The sequence below is a fragment of the Myotis myotis genome, unplaced genomic scaffold (genome assembly GCF_014108235.1).
Source record: "Myotis myotis isolate mMyoMyo1 unplaced genomic scaffold, mMyoMyo1.p scaffold_m19_p_16, whole genome shotgun sequence".
Lineage (NCBI taxonomy): Eukaryota > Metazoa > Chordata > Mammalia > Chiroptera > Vespertilionidae > Myotis > Myotis myotis.
In genome coordinates this window covers 355,001-370,925 of record NW_023416320.1, presented here as the reverse complement: position 1 = coordinate 370,925, position 15,925 = coordinate 355,001, and positions in this window count along the sequence as shown.

Below are 15,925 nucleotides of genomic sequence, written 5' to 3'. Positions count from 1 at the left end.
CATGGTGATGCTGGAGCTGGTGGTAGTAGCCATGATGGTAGTGGTGGCGACAGTAACCATGGTCGTTGTAGAGGTGTCAGTGGTAGCCATGGTGATGGTGGTGGAGACAGTAACCATGGTGATGTTGGAGCTGGTGGTAGCCATGGTGATGGTGGTGGAGACAGCAGCCATGAAGATGCTCCCAGGGTTGGTGGCTCCTGTGGCAGCAGCCGAGGGGACACTGGGGCCTCTATAGTGATGGAGATGCAGTCTCCTTCCAGCCCCAAACCCCTCACTGAGCGGCCCTCTGCTGTCCCCCGAGAGCCCGGCGCTGCCCCCCGAGAGCCCAGCACTGCTCCCCGAGCCCAACGCTGCCCCCCAGAGCCCGGCGCTGCCCCCCAGAGCCCGGCACTGCCCCCCAGAGCCCGGCACTACCCCCCAGAGCCCGGCGCTGCCCCCCAGAGCCCGGGCCAGGCCGAGCTGGACCAGTTATGGAGCTGGGTCTTCAGCTGGTGGGCGTCACAGAGAGGAAGCCGCGGGCCTGGCTGCCAGGCTCATTAGGTCCCACCCCCGCCCTCAGAGGAGCCTCCCTCCCGCTGGCTCCTCCACGCAGTCCTGGCAGCAGCTAATTACAGCCCATTTGCCTTGGACCCAAACAGCATTTACTGTCACACAGGCAGGGGGCAGGGGGAGTCCCGCGCACAGAGGGAGGGCGTGTCCCCTGCAGAAGTGGCCGGGCTGCCAGGCTGCTGCCCTCTGCGGACGCTGCAGGGAGGACTCGCAGGAGATGGCACGTGGGCGGGTGGCGGGGAGGACAGGCCTGGAGAGGGGACGGAGAGGACGTGCTGACCCGGAGCGGGGGCGCCATGGAGGCCCTGAGCGGGAGGGTCTGCTGTGTCCCAGCAGGACCGGCTCCTGGAGAACAGCTCCTCCCAGTGGCGCCACCTCACCTGGGGGCAGAGCACCGGACAGCGGGTGCGTGGGGAGCACGGAGGGCGAGGTGTCGCCGAGCACCCGCAGGGCTGGAGCCGACGGGGAACAAGGGTGAGGCTGCAGGTGCGGCCGGGCTGCAGACAGGAGGCCAGCGGTGCCTGTCACAGCCGGAGGGAGGCCTGCCGCCGCACCTGGGAGCGAGCTCAGGAGGGTGGAGGCAGGGCCCAGGAGGAGCCAGCCGGGCGCTGCTCCAGGCTGCGCGGCCGTGGCGTCTGTCTCCCCCCCGACCCCCACCCCACCCCACCCCACCCCACCCCGGGTCCTGGTGCCGAACAGGGAGCTGTGTTCTCTGGGAACACGTGGGCCGGGCGTCAGTGAGCTAAAGGGGTGGCTTGGGAACGGGGAGCCCCACCTCCTGGCGACCAGGAAGGGGCGCTGTCTCCTCCAGTGAGAAGCTGGGCGTCGGGGTGCAGGGGCCCCGGTTGGAAGGCCAGGGTGCAGGTGTCTGAGGGGGGGAAGGCACGGCTCCTCTGTCCAATGGGCGAATGGAAATCATTCCATTTAAGTCGGGGCAGGAGAGGGGCGAGCACTTAGAAGGCAGAAATGACAAATTCTGAATAATCGCCTCTTAAAAGCACTTTCACTCCCCAGAGGTGAGCGGCCCTCAGGGTGATGGGTCCGCAGGGCACTGACCTGTGGGCGGCAGGAAAGGGGTCAGGGCCCCGGCGCCTCTGAGCTGCCGCCACCTCCAGCTCAACCAGGGTCGGAGGGACCGAGCACTCGGGGACAGAGGCGGGGGGATGGGGGTGGCCTCCCTCCCTCCCACATCCACGTGGGGGATGGCGGTGGCCTCAGCAAAGCCTCCGTGGCCGTGACCCTGGGCCAGGCACAGCCCTCTGTGCGCCTTCTTTCTCTTTTTTATTTTTTTAATACATTTTTATTGATGTCAGAGAGGAGGGGAGAGGGAGAGAGAGGCATCCATGATGAGAGAGAAGCATGGATGGGCTGCCTCCTGCACGCACCGCACTGGGGATGGAGCCCGCAACCGGGCACGTGCCCTGACCGGGAATCGAACCGTGACGTCCTGGTTCAGAGGTCGCGCTCAACCCCTGAGCCCGCCCCCGGACTGTACCCTCTCTCTAGGGCACCCACCCCCCAGAGCCTGGCACTGCCCCCCAGAGCCCGGCACTGCCCCCCAGAGCCCGGCACTGCCCCCCAGAGCCTGGCTCTGCCCCCCAGAGCCCAGCACTGCCCCCCAGAGCCCGGCACTGCCCCCCAGAGCGCCGCACTGCCCCCCAGAGCCCGGCTCTTCGTGCCTCAGGTCCCCCAGGCTCAGCCCGGAGGAAGCGGATGCGTGCACCTTGTGCTGGGCTGTGGCCACAGGACCTCCGCCCTGAGTGAGCCTCGCCCGCCCCTGGGGAGGGGACCGGCCTGAGAGCCAGGGCTGGCTGGGCTGGACCGGGTTCGGCCATAATTTCTAGTTCACAGAAACGGCACCGGCAGTGCCGTGTGGCAGCCAGGGGCGACCCGGCCTCGGGGTCCAGGGGACTTGTTGGGGGTCAGCCGCGTGGACAGCTGTCCTTCGTCTCCGGCCCCTCCAGGGGGGCAGCTGAGCCCGCGCGGCCCGGGCCCCACCACAGGTCACGTTGTGGCATGGACCAGGCGGCGTGGCCCGCGGTGAACCCGCCATCGCAGCGCAGCTCGAGCAGGAGCGCCCGGCCAGGCGGGACAGCGGGGCCGCAAGCCGAGGGGACGGCGAGGATTCGGGTCACGTCGTGTCGCCGTTAGCGTGGCCGCGTGTCGGCTGGTGAGCGCGTGGCGGTGCAGTGCTGCCTGGGAGGTGGGAGGGGTAGGAGGCAGGCTCTGGGCACCACCGTGACAGGCCCCGGGTAAGTGGGGCGGTGCCACCGGGGCGATGGTGGCCTCAAACACGGCGCGGACAGGGGTGCCACACGGGGTCTTGGACGTCACTTCGGGAGGGGCCTGGGGGCCCAGACGGGGAGCCCTCCCTGCCTGGCCTCCCGGGAGAAGGCAGGAGGCGGGGTGAGCCTTCTCCTGGCCTGGGGCCGGCGGGTCGGCAGGGGGAGCCCTGTCCTGGAGGGAGGCGACCCTGAGCGATGGCGGCCGCTGTCTGCCGGAGGCACAAGATGGAAAGTGTCCGGTTGGAGGCAGTGGCCACGCCCCAAATCACCCTGACGATCGCCATCGGCGTTACCTGAGGCCGATGCACCTCCGCTCGTCCGGGCAGGCCCTGCCCTCTCCTCCTCCACTAGCTGGGCCCCTGCTAAGCCGCCCGCCAGGCCTTCCTCCGCCGGCCCAGCGGGAGGCAGTTCCCGTGCTGAGGGCCGCAGGGGCCGGCTCCCCAGCTGGGCATTCTCACTGGACACAGCCCCAGCCTGTGCCACCTGCAGCCCTTCCTTCGGGGGGCGGGGGAACCCCCTGTCTCCCCTCCCTGGAGCTCCACCAAGCCTGGGGGCCCATCGAGGGTGGCACGCACGGGCGGGCAGCCTGGCAGAGCCAGCAGCCTGCTGCCCCTCGCAGCCCTGTCCACGGCCCCACAGGCCTGTCCCCTGCAGACCCACACCCGCCGGGGATGCCGAGAGCTCCCCTCCCAGTCACAGGCCTGTCTCCCCGGGGCCCTGGGAGCTGCAGGACGCAGGGCTCGCCCAGGAGGAAGCTGCTACATGAAAAATTAAGACATGAAGTAGAAGCCCGCCCGCCCGCCGGTGCCGTGATGACGGAGAATGAAACATGAGCAGTGGGGGAGGGGCAGGGCGAGCTGGGGGAGGCAGGAGGGTGTTCATGGAATTCTTCAGTAAGAGCCTGGGGGGGGAGGGGGGCGCGTACATTGTGATTCTGAGACAGTCAGGTGCATGGGAAGCAGTGTATGCAAATTCATTTAAATGACGGGTGTGGGAGGGGCTGAGCCTTGGGAGGCTGTGCGTGGGGGGGAGGCCAGCCAGGCCGGGACTCGGGGTCACACCGGCCAGAGGGGACCCCGAGGGACAGAGAGGGGCCAGGCCACCCTCTGTGGACGGAGCAGTGTGACCTGTGGGCTGAATTGTGTTCAACAAAGATCTTGTGTCAAAGGCCTAACGCCCAAGGCCTCGAACCGCGGCTGCGTCTGCAGAGAGGGCCTTGAAAGGGGTGGTTGGGTGAAAGGGGTCACCGGGGTGCCCTGGCCCCTGTCGGCGGGTCCTTGTCAGAGGTTAGGACACAGAGCCCCGAGGAAAGGCCAGGTGACGCCAGGAGAGCAGCCTGGGGGGAGCCGGCCCTGCCCACCCTCCGCCCTGGGCTCCGGCCTCCGGACGGTGAGGAGAAATGCCGGCTGGCTCAGCCACCGCCCGACAGGGGTGCCCACGGCCTCGGCCGTGTGACAGGACACGACAGAGCAGCTGACGGCCCAGCAGCCGCGTGGGAACCACGGAGCCAGGAGGCAGCCCTCGCGTGTCATCAGCTGCTTTAATTTCATTTTACAGGAACTGATTTCCATGGAAGGAGGCGTGTGGCTGGTGGCTGGCATCCGGGCAGGGCCGTCCTAGTCGGATCCCTCCGGTGACGCGTGGGGAGGATGGAGCCGGGGGCCAGCTCGGACCTGCTCGGGACAAGGGTGGGTAGCCCTCCACTCCGCCCCCCTCGGAGGCCCGCGATGGAGACACCCCCACACAGCATGCCGAGCCCCCACGTGCAGACCTGAGGGCACAGTCACCCAGCCCAGCCAGCCCTCTGGCTCCGAGCCCCGCCCACCGGGGCTCCTGGCTGCAGGGTCAGTGCCAGGCCGGCAGTGGGTGGGGGGGGGGGGGGCAGAGCGCCCGGAGCGAGGACGCTGTCACCTTGAACCAGACGGCGGAGTCCAGCGCACTCTGAGCTGACAGCCCCCCCGCGCCCGCAATTAGCACGAAGCCTTGACATCTAAGCAACAGCCACATTCTCCTAACAGCACGCCCCACGCGGGCGTGATGGGGACCAAGTCGCTTATAAAAGAACTGCCGTCGCCAGGGAGCGCCCCCGGATGCGGGTCCCCGAGTGGGGAACAGAATCCCCTGCAGAGACAGACCTTGCAGTTTCCTGGGCTATTTACCAACTAATTCCTGGCACTGAGGGAGCGAGCACGGGGTCGGACTGGGCTGGAGGGGCCGGGAGGGCGAGAGAGGGGGTGGGCGGCTCCGATTAAATGGTTCTTAGACCAAAAGGTCGCCCCCTGGGAAGAGGGGTGCACAGATGGCTCGGAGATGGGGACCCCTCCCCCCGCCCGGGGCAGAGTCCCCAGGCAGTCCCGGGGCAGAGGGCAGAGGGAGGCCCGGGGGCGCTGGGCGGGGCTGGGGCCCAAGTGCTGCCGCCTCTGCGCCTCTGCGTCTGCGGGACCGGCTGCTGGGCAGAGGCCACGCCGGGCAGGGCCGGGCGCTCACTCGTTTGTCTGCTTTGGGCTTTTCCTTATTGAGGGGAGGGGGCTCCTCGGAACAAAGAGGGCCCCTGGCCGGCCGGGCGCGCAGTGCCCGTGAGCAGCCGCCGGGACTCGGGCACCAGCCGGGAGCCTGCTCTGTGCCTGGTGCCGGCAAGAGGGGCCCGTCTGCTCCTCAACCAGGAGGCCTCGTCCCTCTATAAACAGGCCCAGAGAGGCCGAGGGACGCGCCCAAGGTCACACAGCAGCCGGGACAGGCAGCCTGCCTGGCACGGACGTGCCTTCTCACCAAGGGCGACGCCTCCCCGACGTGGCCTGGGCTGATCTCAGTTCCCGGCCAAGGGCAGGTGCCTGGCTGCTGGCTCTGTCCCAGCCACAGTCGGTGCGCGCAGGAGACAGCCAGTCCACGTGTCCCTTTCACATCAACGTTTCTCTCTCCGCCCCCCCCCCCTTCACTCTCTCTAGAAACCAATGGGAAAAAATATCCTCGGTGAGATTAAAAAACAAATCCCAGCCCGGCCGGCGTGGCTCAGGGGTTGGGCATCGACCTGGGAACCAGGAGGTCAGGGTTTGATTCCCAGTCGGGGCACGTGCCCGGGTTGCGGGCTCCGTCCCCAGTGGGGGGCGTGCAGGAGGCCGCCGGTCCACGATTCTCTCTTCATTGCTGTTTCTCTCCTCTCTCCCTCTCCCTTCCTCTCTGAAATCAATGAAAACATTTTTAGAGAAAAAGAAAGAAGGAAATCCCAGACCGCCCTGAGAACCCGGAACGCCCCGTCCAGGAGCGCCCGGGGCTCTGGCTGCATACGGGACCCTCCCAGGCCCCGGCCCACTTCCCACGGTCGTGCCGTGACGCCCGGCTCCCCTCACGCCCCCCTCCCTGCGCTTCCTTCGCCCCTGCGGCGGCTGCGGCTCAGCTGCCAGCGGTCTCCTGCGGCTCCAGCATTTATGAAACGGCCGGGGCGGCGTGGCAACCTGGAACTGACCTGCTTCCCGTCCCGCAAAGCGCCGGAATACTAACGCAGAGTGATGAACGGCACTCAGAGCCGTCTCCACGGCTGGCAAGGCTCCGAGGCTGAGGACAGCAGGCGGTCGCCGCTGCGTCTTTTTAATGCTGAGCTGGTTTCCGTCCCATGTCATTCTCTCGGGCAGACCCAGGGCCGAGGAGCCTGGCCCAGCCACGGGGTCAGATCCCCCCACCCCGCCCCATCCGAGCGAACCCTGCACCCCTCAGAGCCTCCCTTTCCTCCCGTGTGAGGTGGGGCTGCGGGCCACAGGCCTTCGCCTCCGGACCGTCGGGGTGGAAATCCAGCTCCCACAGCCCTGCGAGCTGTGGGTCGGCCCGGCCTGGCCTTGCTGCACCTGCTCCCCTGGCTGCTGCCCACCCGCTCCCCTGGCTGCTGCCCACCCGCTCCCCTGGCTGCTGCCCGCCCGCTCCCCTGGCTGATGCCCGCCCGCTCCCCTGGCTGATGCCCGCCCCCTCCCCTGGCTGATGCCCGCCCGCTCCCCTGGCTGATGCCCGCCCGCTCCCCTGGCTGATGCCCGCCCGCTCCCCTGGCTGATGCCCGCCCGCTCCCCTGGCTGATGCCCGCCCGCTCCCCTGGCTGCTACCCGCCCCCTCCCCTGGCTGATGCCCGCCCGCTCCCCTGGCTGATGCCCGCCCGCTCCCCTGGCTGATGCCCGCCCGCTCCCCTGGCTGGGCTGATGCCCGCCCGCTCCCCTGGCTGATGCCCGCCCGCTCCCCTGGCTGATGCCCGCCCGCTCCCCTGGCTGCCTCCGCGTGCACACATTCCACCCATCTAACCTCCGTCAGTTTCCCAGGATTCTGCTCAGAAGTCACCTCCTCCAGGCAGCCTGTGGGGCTCGCCCGGGGCCCACCTCCCAGTGCTCAGGGCCCTGCCTGGCTGGTGTGAGATTCCGCTTCTGAAGGAGCCGAAGGCCCCGGAGGCCGGGCTGGGTGACGGGGCTTCGCTTCAGCAGCTCCCTCCCTCCTGAGGTCTCCTCTCTCACCTCAGAACCCAGCGCCAGAGGCTTCAGACACTGCCCACAGTCTCCCGCCTCCAATGGCAGCGCCGGGACAGACCTCCTTGCTGGCCCCGTCCGCTCACCAGGCCATGGGGTCCCCGGCCGCAGGCAGCTGGAAACGCAGAGTCTCAGGAGCCAACCGGACCTTCCCGTGAACAGCCGCAGGGCACCCAGGTCCTCGGCAACCTGGGCCTGTGGTTAGAGGGCCCCGCACCCGGCCGGTGGGGCTGAGGGCTGAGCATCGACCTATGAACCAGGAGGTCAGAGTTCAACTGCGGTCAAGGGCACATGCCTGGGTTGTGGGCTTGATCCCCAGTAAGGGTTGTGCAGAAGGCAGCAGATCCATGATTCCCTCTCATCTTTGATGTTTTTCTCTCTCTCCCTCTCCCTTCCTCTCTGAGATCAATAAAAATACATTTTTTTAAAAGAAGCCCCCCACCCCCCCAGGCAAAGCTGCCGAGAAGCATGCCTGCCCCACCGTCCCCCGTCCCCCCAAACGCTCCCTCATGGTGCCGCGCAGGCCCTGGCGGGAAACGCCGGGGATGCCGGGGGACTGTCAGCATCAGCCGGCGTGGAGGGGCCCTCGGACCAGCCCAGGCCTGGTCCTCCCTCGCTGCCGGCCCGCAGGCCAGGCCTGGCTGTTGATCGCCGCTGGGCTCCTGGCCAGACATCGTTCCTGGCACTGACGCCACTCAATGCTCCTTCGATGCCTTATTCATCCCCGCCAGGTGCAGAGCCAACCCCTCGAGGCTCCCAGACAGACATGCGCACACCCCTACCCTGGGAGTCAGGGTGGGACTCCATCTCCCCTTCGCCACCGTATCGACCCCCGCCCGCCCCCGTTCTTCCCAGCTTCTCTCCCCTGAACTCAGTCCAGAATGAGCCAGGGCCGACCGTCCTGCATCTGGACGCCAGCTCTGACGGTGCTGTGCAGCCATGGGGACACCGCTGTGCTTCTCTGGGCCAGACCTGAGTTCTGAGACTCCTCGAAGCTCAGGGTGGGTAGGAACCTTGGGGCTCCCCTCATTCACCAACCAATAGAATGCCCTGATCCTCTCAGCCGCGCCCAGTTCCGGGGCCACCCTGGGAGGCCCGAGTCCCACGGGGACAGGGCGCTCAGGAGCTGAACGAAGCGAGCGGCTCAGCACGGAGCGTGGGGCCCCCGCCGTGAGGCTCCTGGCTCTGCGATTCTCTCCCTCCTCCTTTTCCCTCCGCCCAGGCGATGGCCAAGATGTGGTGGGCTGCCAAAAAACCGAATAAAATCAGGCTGATGGGTAAGTGATAAGAGAACTGTTGATTGGGTTTCTATCCTTTTTTTTTATTTCTGACACTTCAATTATTTCAGTTATGACTTTTTCATAAAACAGTTCATAGATTGCAGGGGCACAGCTAACCTTTAAATCTCCCATTTAGCGCATCACAGTCATTTGCCTGGAAATGTATTAGGCATCGCAGGTGCTCGTGCTGTGTGGCCTACTGCAGAGCCCCATCAGCAAATTAATGTCGAGGTTAATTCAAACTTTGGGGGAAAGTGCAACCTTGACAGAGATGAATCCGGCCGCCGCGGAGAGCAGGGCGGCGCCGGCAGCTGCGGGAGAGCGAGGAGGCCTGGCAGACGCGGAGCAGCTGTGTTTCATCCGATGTGGGAGCAGCAGGCACCCACGGTCAGGCTCCCGAGTTCAAACCAAGTCCAGCACTTACAGCCCGGGGGCCGTGTGCAGCCCCTGTCGCCTCCGGGCCCCAGTCTCTCCTTTGATGACATTGGCAGGAACGGGCATGTGTCTACTTGTGAGGAGTAACTGATGTGATGTATGGAGAAGGATAGAGCCACCATTTATTTAAGGGCAAGAAAAGTTAGCTTTCATCTTCCCCCTCACCATCACCATCATCACCATCATCATCACTACCATCACCATCACCACCACCACCACCACCACCACCACCATCATCACCATCACCACCACCACCACCACCACCACCATCATCACCATCACCACCACCACCACCATCACCACCACCACCACCACCATCATCACCATCACCACCACCATCACCACCACCATCACCACCACCATCACCACCACCATCATCACCATCACCACCACCACCACCATCACCACCACCATCACCACCACCACCATCACCACCATCACATCACCACCATCACCACCATCACCACCACCATCACCACCATCACCACCATCACCACCACCATTGTCGTCACATACTCTAAGCCAGAGGTGGGGAATGGCCAGCCTGGGGCTGGATCAGGCCCTCACAATCACGTGGTCTGCCCGGCATAGGGGTGAGTTCGTTACACGTGTGACCAAACACAGCAGGCTCCTGCCTGAGCTGACAGTCCTGTGGACAATGTCATTAAGTCTCCAAGCGGCTCTGGGCGGAGAGAAGGCGCCCGCCCTGTGGCAAAGGAAGCTGGACGCGCCTGGAGACCCCAGGATGGTGGCGGGTGCTGTCCCAGCCAGTGGGTGCTGGGCACAGGGAACCACATGCTCACACACCCAGGCTCCCTTGCACATGTATTCACATGTGTACACGCACCCACATGTGCACACACGTTCACTCATACGTGTGCAAACGTATGCCCATGAACACACACAGGCAGGCCTGTCCTCCCCTCCTGTGCCCAGTGCCCCTTCCCACTGGCCTGCCTGCACCTGGCCTGGAGGCGACCAGCGCGTGGTGGGGAGGGGGCGCGATGCTGCCGTCAGCACAGCCTCAGGCTGGCCCAGGGCAGCATATGCCGGCCGCCTCCTGACCCGCGGTTAGCCCCGCACACAGGCCCCTTCCAGCCGGGTGCCAGCCGGGGCCCACCTGGCCTCCTCGCTAGACGCCCTGCTGTGAACAGGCCACCGGTAACGAGAACGTTTCCCCACTCAGAGGGCAAAGAACGCTCGTGCCCAGACGCACGGATGCTGAGCCGAAGGCCCCGATGACATCGCTCACGTCTTCGCGTCGCGGGCAGGGAGCAGAGGAAACAAGGCAGGCAGCGTCTGAGCGGCCTGGACGGGGCCTGAGCGCCCAGGGCAGCAGGGGCAGCGCCCCGCACCTGGAACCCCACGCTCGCTCTTGCCAGCCACCCAGAGAGGGAGAGCAGGGCGCGGCCGCCCGGCCAGGCCTCTGAGATCACCAAGGTCCCGTGAGGCCTCCAGGCACAGGCGCTTGGAGAGAGGACAGGACCGGCTCAGTGGGGACAGGAGCCGTCAGCAAGGCGCTGGGCCTCAGGGTCCCATCCTGGTGGACTGTGGCAGGACCCCGGCCCAGCCTGGACACTCCAGCCCGCCCCCCGAAGCCGGACAGCCTCTCCTACCCCGGCTGCAGTCCCTGCCTCCACGTCTCCCCCTCCCGCCCTTCCCAGTCCCTCTGTGCCGCCTCCCAGCTCTGAGCTTTGCTGGCCTGCAGTCGGAGCTGTGCTTTGGCTTTGAGAGAGGGAAAACGTAAGGTCCGGCTAACGGTGGGCACTTGTCAGAGGAGGGGGCATCTGAGCTGGGTTTCAAAGGATGTGTAGGAGTTCACCAGTTGATCCGAGGGCAACGGAGAGCATTTTGGGCGAAGACACAGAGGTGAGGAGTATCTGGGGAAGGGAGGGGTCAGCAAGACTTGTGTGGAGTCAGGGATGGGAGGCGTGGGCGCCGAGCCCGTCCCCGGGCCTGGAGAGCCGGCTCGTGCGCACCAGCGGGGCCTCCGCCACGGCGGGGTCGGCCCACCTCCCCCGGGCCGTCCGGCCGCTGCTCCGTGATGGGACAGAGCGGTCCCCTCGGACGAGGTGAGGCCTGGCCCAGCCAGGGCCGTGGGGAGGAGGCGATGGCGGAGGGCCGCTCGGGGGGACGGTAAGTGGAGGCTTGTTTGCGGTGCTTTTATAGATTCAGTCACTTTGTCAGCTCAGGAACGTGGACGTGTATAATGCACGGCTCCGTGTGCTCATCAGCTTGCCCGTCTACGGTCTATTTAGGGAAGAGCCTGAGGGCGGGAGAGCGCGGTCGGTCGGGCCGCTTCCCGCGAGGTGGCGTCGCTCACTGTCTGGGGTCCCCGCAGCGCAGGCAGCCATCGGGGGCCCTTGGGGGACACCGGGGGACGTTCGCTGCCGGTGAGCGGGCGTGGGCCCCGCCTCTGCACAGACTTTGATGCGCACAAGCTGTGTGGCCCCAGACAAGTGTCCTAGCCTCTCTGGGCCCAACTGTGGCCACTCCTCTGCCTCCCGGTTCGGGACGGGACTCAGCGGGAAGTGTGGGGCGCTGCCCTTGAGCAGGCTCCCCGGGAGCAGGCATCCCGCCCGGAACTTTCCGTGCTCGCACTCCTGCACCCTCAGGCAGCGCCCGCGCTGGGCTGCTCCTGTGCGCACCGTGGACTCGGGCCGAAACCCCACAGGTCTCTGCGCCTTGACTTCCCCAGGCAGCGGGGGGCGGGGGGCAGCAGGGGCATCGTTGGGCTCAGAGCCCTGCACCCCGGGCTTGCCGTGGTCACCCCGTGGCAGGGCCACCGGAAGCACCCGGACCCTCCTGGCAGAGCTGCCCCCTCTGGACGCAGCCGGCTCTGGGGCCTCCTCCACCAGGCCCCCCGTCACCAGGACGCAGCCCCGTGCTTTCTCCATGGTGTCGGGCTCCCTGCGGGCTCCCGCTGGCTCCTCCCGGGAGAGGCTGTAATTCCCACGGCTCCCCACACTCCCGGGGCTCAGGGAGGGAGCGAGGGAGCCGTCCTTCGGGGCAGGCCAGGGTCCGGGTCATCCGCTGCTCAGCGGGAGACCTGGACTTGAACCCACAGCTCCCCCAGCCTGAGGGAGCCCCCGGGAGCGATTCTGGAAGAGGCCAGACCCCCCTCCCACGCTCCAGCCCTCGCCCCGACCTCCCCCCGAGCCTCGTTCTCCACCCTGACCGAACCGCCCGTATCTAATAAAACTGTCAGGACCACTGATCTGTGCGATGCGCCGGCTCCTCTCTCGGCTCCTTCCAGACGCCATAAACCCCGAGCTGCTCCGCGAAGACAGGAGAGTGATGGGGAGCGCCAATCACACGGGAGGAAACGGGACGGGCAGGGTGCCCTGTGCCAGCAGCACACGCGGGGGGGGTGGGGGGAGCCCCTGGGAAAGGCCCAAGCTGGGGTGGGGCGGGGCGGGGCCAGGGCAGCAGCCCGGGGCGCAGGCAGAGTGAAGGGCTGCAGGTCCTGCAGTCAGGGAAGCCTTCCTGGAGGCGGAGGTGCCTGAGCCACATCTTGAAGCAGGAGCAGGCGCTTGTCCATGAGAAGGGGGGGCGAGGGACTCGCACACCGACGAACAGTGAGCGTGCAAGGCCACGTGCAGGAGGAGCGGCTGGGGGACGGCAGTCGATGGCCCACAGGGAGCAAGGGGAGGCGAGCTCCTGGCATCCGTCCTGGGCCCTGGGGCTGCAGGAGCCCGGGAAGGAGCGGGATTGGCCACAGGCCCAGGGACCGGCTGGGCCCCGCCCTGATGGGAGCCAGGTGCCTGCCCCCCACGCAGGGAGAAAGCGGCCCCGGCCTTCCTCTCGCAGAGCCCCCCACGTGCTGTCGGGCCACCGTGCACCGCTGGCCCCGGACCGTGGCCGGGCCTGTCCCTCCGCCGCCGCCCTGGTCCCAGTGGCAGCTCTCGGCGGCGGTCCGTCCAGGCCGTGGGTAGGCGATCACCCTGGCCCACTCGTCCGCGTGCACCCACATGGAACCATAGGGTCCCTTACAGGAGGGGCCGGAGGTCGAAGCCGAGAGGAGAGGTGACGATGGAAAAGGCCCGGGACCGCGGCGCCTGGAGCAGGCGGGAGCGCGGGCCTTCTCGCGGGGGCCTCGGCGGGCCCGGCTCTGCGGCACCTGGAGGTCAGCCCCTGACGCCCATTTGGATTCCTGCCTCCGACGGAGAAACGACACGGAGAGCCTTCGTCCGCACCCGTGCCTGTCTCCTGGGCTGACCGGTCACAGCAGGAACAAGAAAAACAAATACGATGGCTTTGCGTCCAACCTCAAACCTCAACCCATTTTCCTTAAAGTCTCAGTTCTCATCCTGAAATTCTCCGGCTGCAGGATGTGGGGAGGGACGGCTGCCCGGTGACCTGGGCCCGGGGAAGGACGCCGCCGCCTGCCGGGAACCAGCGGCGTCACCCGCAGCGACAGGTGCTGATGCTGGGGGTGCGGCCGTTTGACACGGGAGTTTGACACGGAACATTAAGCGCCACTCACCTCGCTCCTATTAATGAGACATAACGACTGCGCCTGTAACGCTCCCTGCGAGCTGCGGGGAGGAGAGCCGGAGGGATGCTCGGGGGCCGCCCTGGGCCAGAGGTCCTCAGCAGGGACAGCGGGGGGGGGGGGGGGGGCGGGACAGCTCCTGGCTCAGGGGGCCTGGCGGGCCCAGGACGTCCATGCAGCCGGCGGTTTTCTTGGTCAAATATTGGCTAAGGGATGGAGCACGGGCCAAGGAGGTTAGACTTTGTCTGTTAGGGCAAGGACACCTCATTGCGTCACCTGAGCTCTGAGCCCGGCCCTGGGCACACTCATGCCCTGACCCTGGTCATCAGACTCCTGGGTGTGAGGGTCATTGGAGGGAGGCCCTGGAACACACGGGCCCAGGTGCTGGGTGGACGCGATGCCCGCCCCTCCCAGGCCCGTGAATCTGCCCCCTCCCCTCAAGCCAGGCCGCTCGAGCCCCTAGATTTTATTTACAAGCCGATCCGCTGCCCGATGCGTAGCCGGCCTGTGCCCCGAGGATCGATGCGCCTGGTGCCGATGGAGCCCGCTCCCTGCACCTCAGCGCCTCAGCCCCACTCGGAGGCCTCGGCCCGCCCAGCCGGGGCAGAGCAGAGGGCGCGCCGGCGGCAGCTCGCGGGCACGCGGTGTGGTCTCAAGGAGGACGTCCGGTCACTCCAGTCCCCTGGGTCCTGGCTACCCTGTCGCGATCCCCACTGGGCAGGGCTTCACCTCCTCGGCCCGGCGGGTGCCCGAGGGCCTGTGGGCAGCGCCTGCCCCGGACGCCTCCCGCACTGGCCCCGGCGGGCAGGCGCTGCCCACAGCTGTGCGTGCCGGGCCCTACCCGATGCGCACATGGCGCCTCCTGGGAGCCCGGGGACGGCGCCGTCTCGCAGGTCAGCAGCCGGGGGCGCCCGCCTTTCCCGGCGGAGCTGGGTCTGGACGCAGCGTCGGGACCGGGGCCGGGCCGGGCCGGGCCGGGCCACCTGCGCTGAGCTGACCTGAGCAGCTGCCTCCGGCCCAGCAGAGCCAGACTGACTTTCTCGGCGGGGTCTGCGCGCGATGGGCACCGCCTCCCGCGGCCGGCACCTTGGGGGGGTCACCCAAGGGATTGGAAGAGGGCCCACCTCCCCCCTGCCCCGTGCCCGCTGGGCCAGCCTCCCGGGGCTCCTGCCCCCTCCAGCCCCCGGGGTCAGCGCTCCCAGCCCAGTGGCTCTGTGTGCCCTGAGCTCACCTGTGGCGGCTGCTGGGAGGCTCCAGGCAGCGGCCACAACCGCCCTCCCGCCACCCCCACCTGGAAGTTTCTGGAAGCCCGTGGGTGGCCTCGCAGTGCCCGGCTCAGCACGGGCTCCCCTCCTCCCCGCCCCTTTCCGGCCCCGGCACTGATTCTCTTCACAGACGCGGCCCGTCATGGAAACAGCACCCGGCCTCCACGAGGATCCATGTCCCGAAATAGCAGAGTCCCGCGTGGGAGAATTCTTCAGCAAAGGGGGGGCGGGGGACTGGCTGCGCTTCCGTGGGCGCCCGATACGCGGCTGCTCGATTCCTGGGAGGCAAATACCGCCCCCCGCCCCCAGGCGCGGGAAGCCACTCATCTCCAGGACGGCCGGGCGGGGGAGCGGAGGGGACAGAGATGGCCAGGGCCCCAGGGCCTCCGGTTGCTCATCCATTGTGGGCAGGTGCTGCCCCGTGTCCCGCATTAGAAACTGGGACCCAGACGGGACGTGAGCTGCCCTGTGCCTAGGCTCAGGGCGAACAGGGTGGACCCAGGACACTATTCCTCAGGCTCTGAGAACGGCCCTCATCACACACGCACGGACACACATGCGCACATGTGCACACGTGCACACAGAGACACCCTCGCACACAGGGAGTGAGTCTCGGCCTCTCTGGCTCTGGTGGCCGCACCTGCAGGGTCACCGCCAGGCCGTCTGGGACACGCTGGGGCAGGTGGGGCTGGGGGAGGGTTCTGGAAGGCTCCCTGCTCCACAGGCCTGGCCGCCCGGGAAGCCACGCCAGGCGCTCTCCGGGTGCGGGGGCAGGGCCAGGCCGGAGCTGTGCAAGGTCACAGCCCTGGCTGGTCCCTCGGTGCCCCATCTGGAAAGGGGGGGGTAGGGCCACCCTCCCTGCACGCCCAGCTGGCCAGCCCCGCACGGAGGTGACGCCCAGGCCGCCCAATGCCAGTCCCCGGAGGTGAAGGTGGGATGGTGACCAGCAGAGGGAGCGCCTCGCGGGCAGCTGTGGCTCAGAGCAGGCGGCTGCCTGGGCAGGACACTGAAGACAGAGGGCAGGGGACAGGTGGCCCAGAAAGACACACACGCCGCCCTGAACACACAGGCACAGCTGCCGGGGCCCTGAGACCCTCGGGCCCACTTCACAGACGGG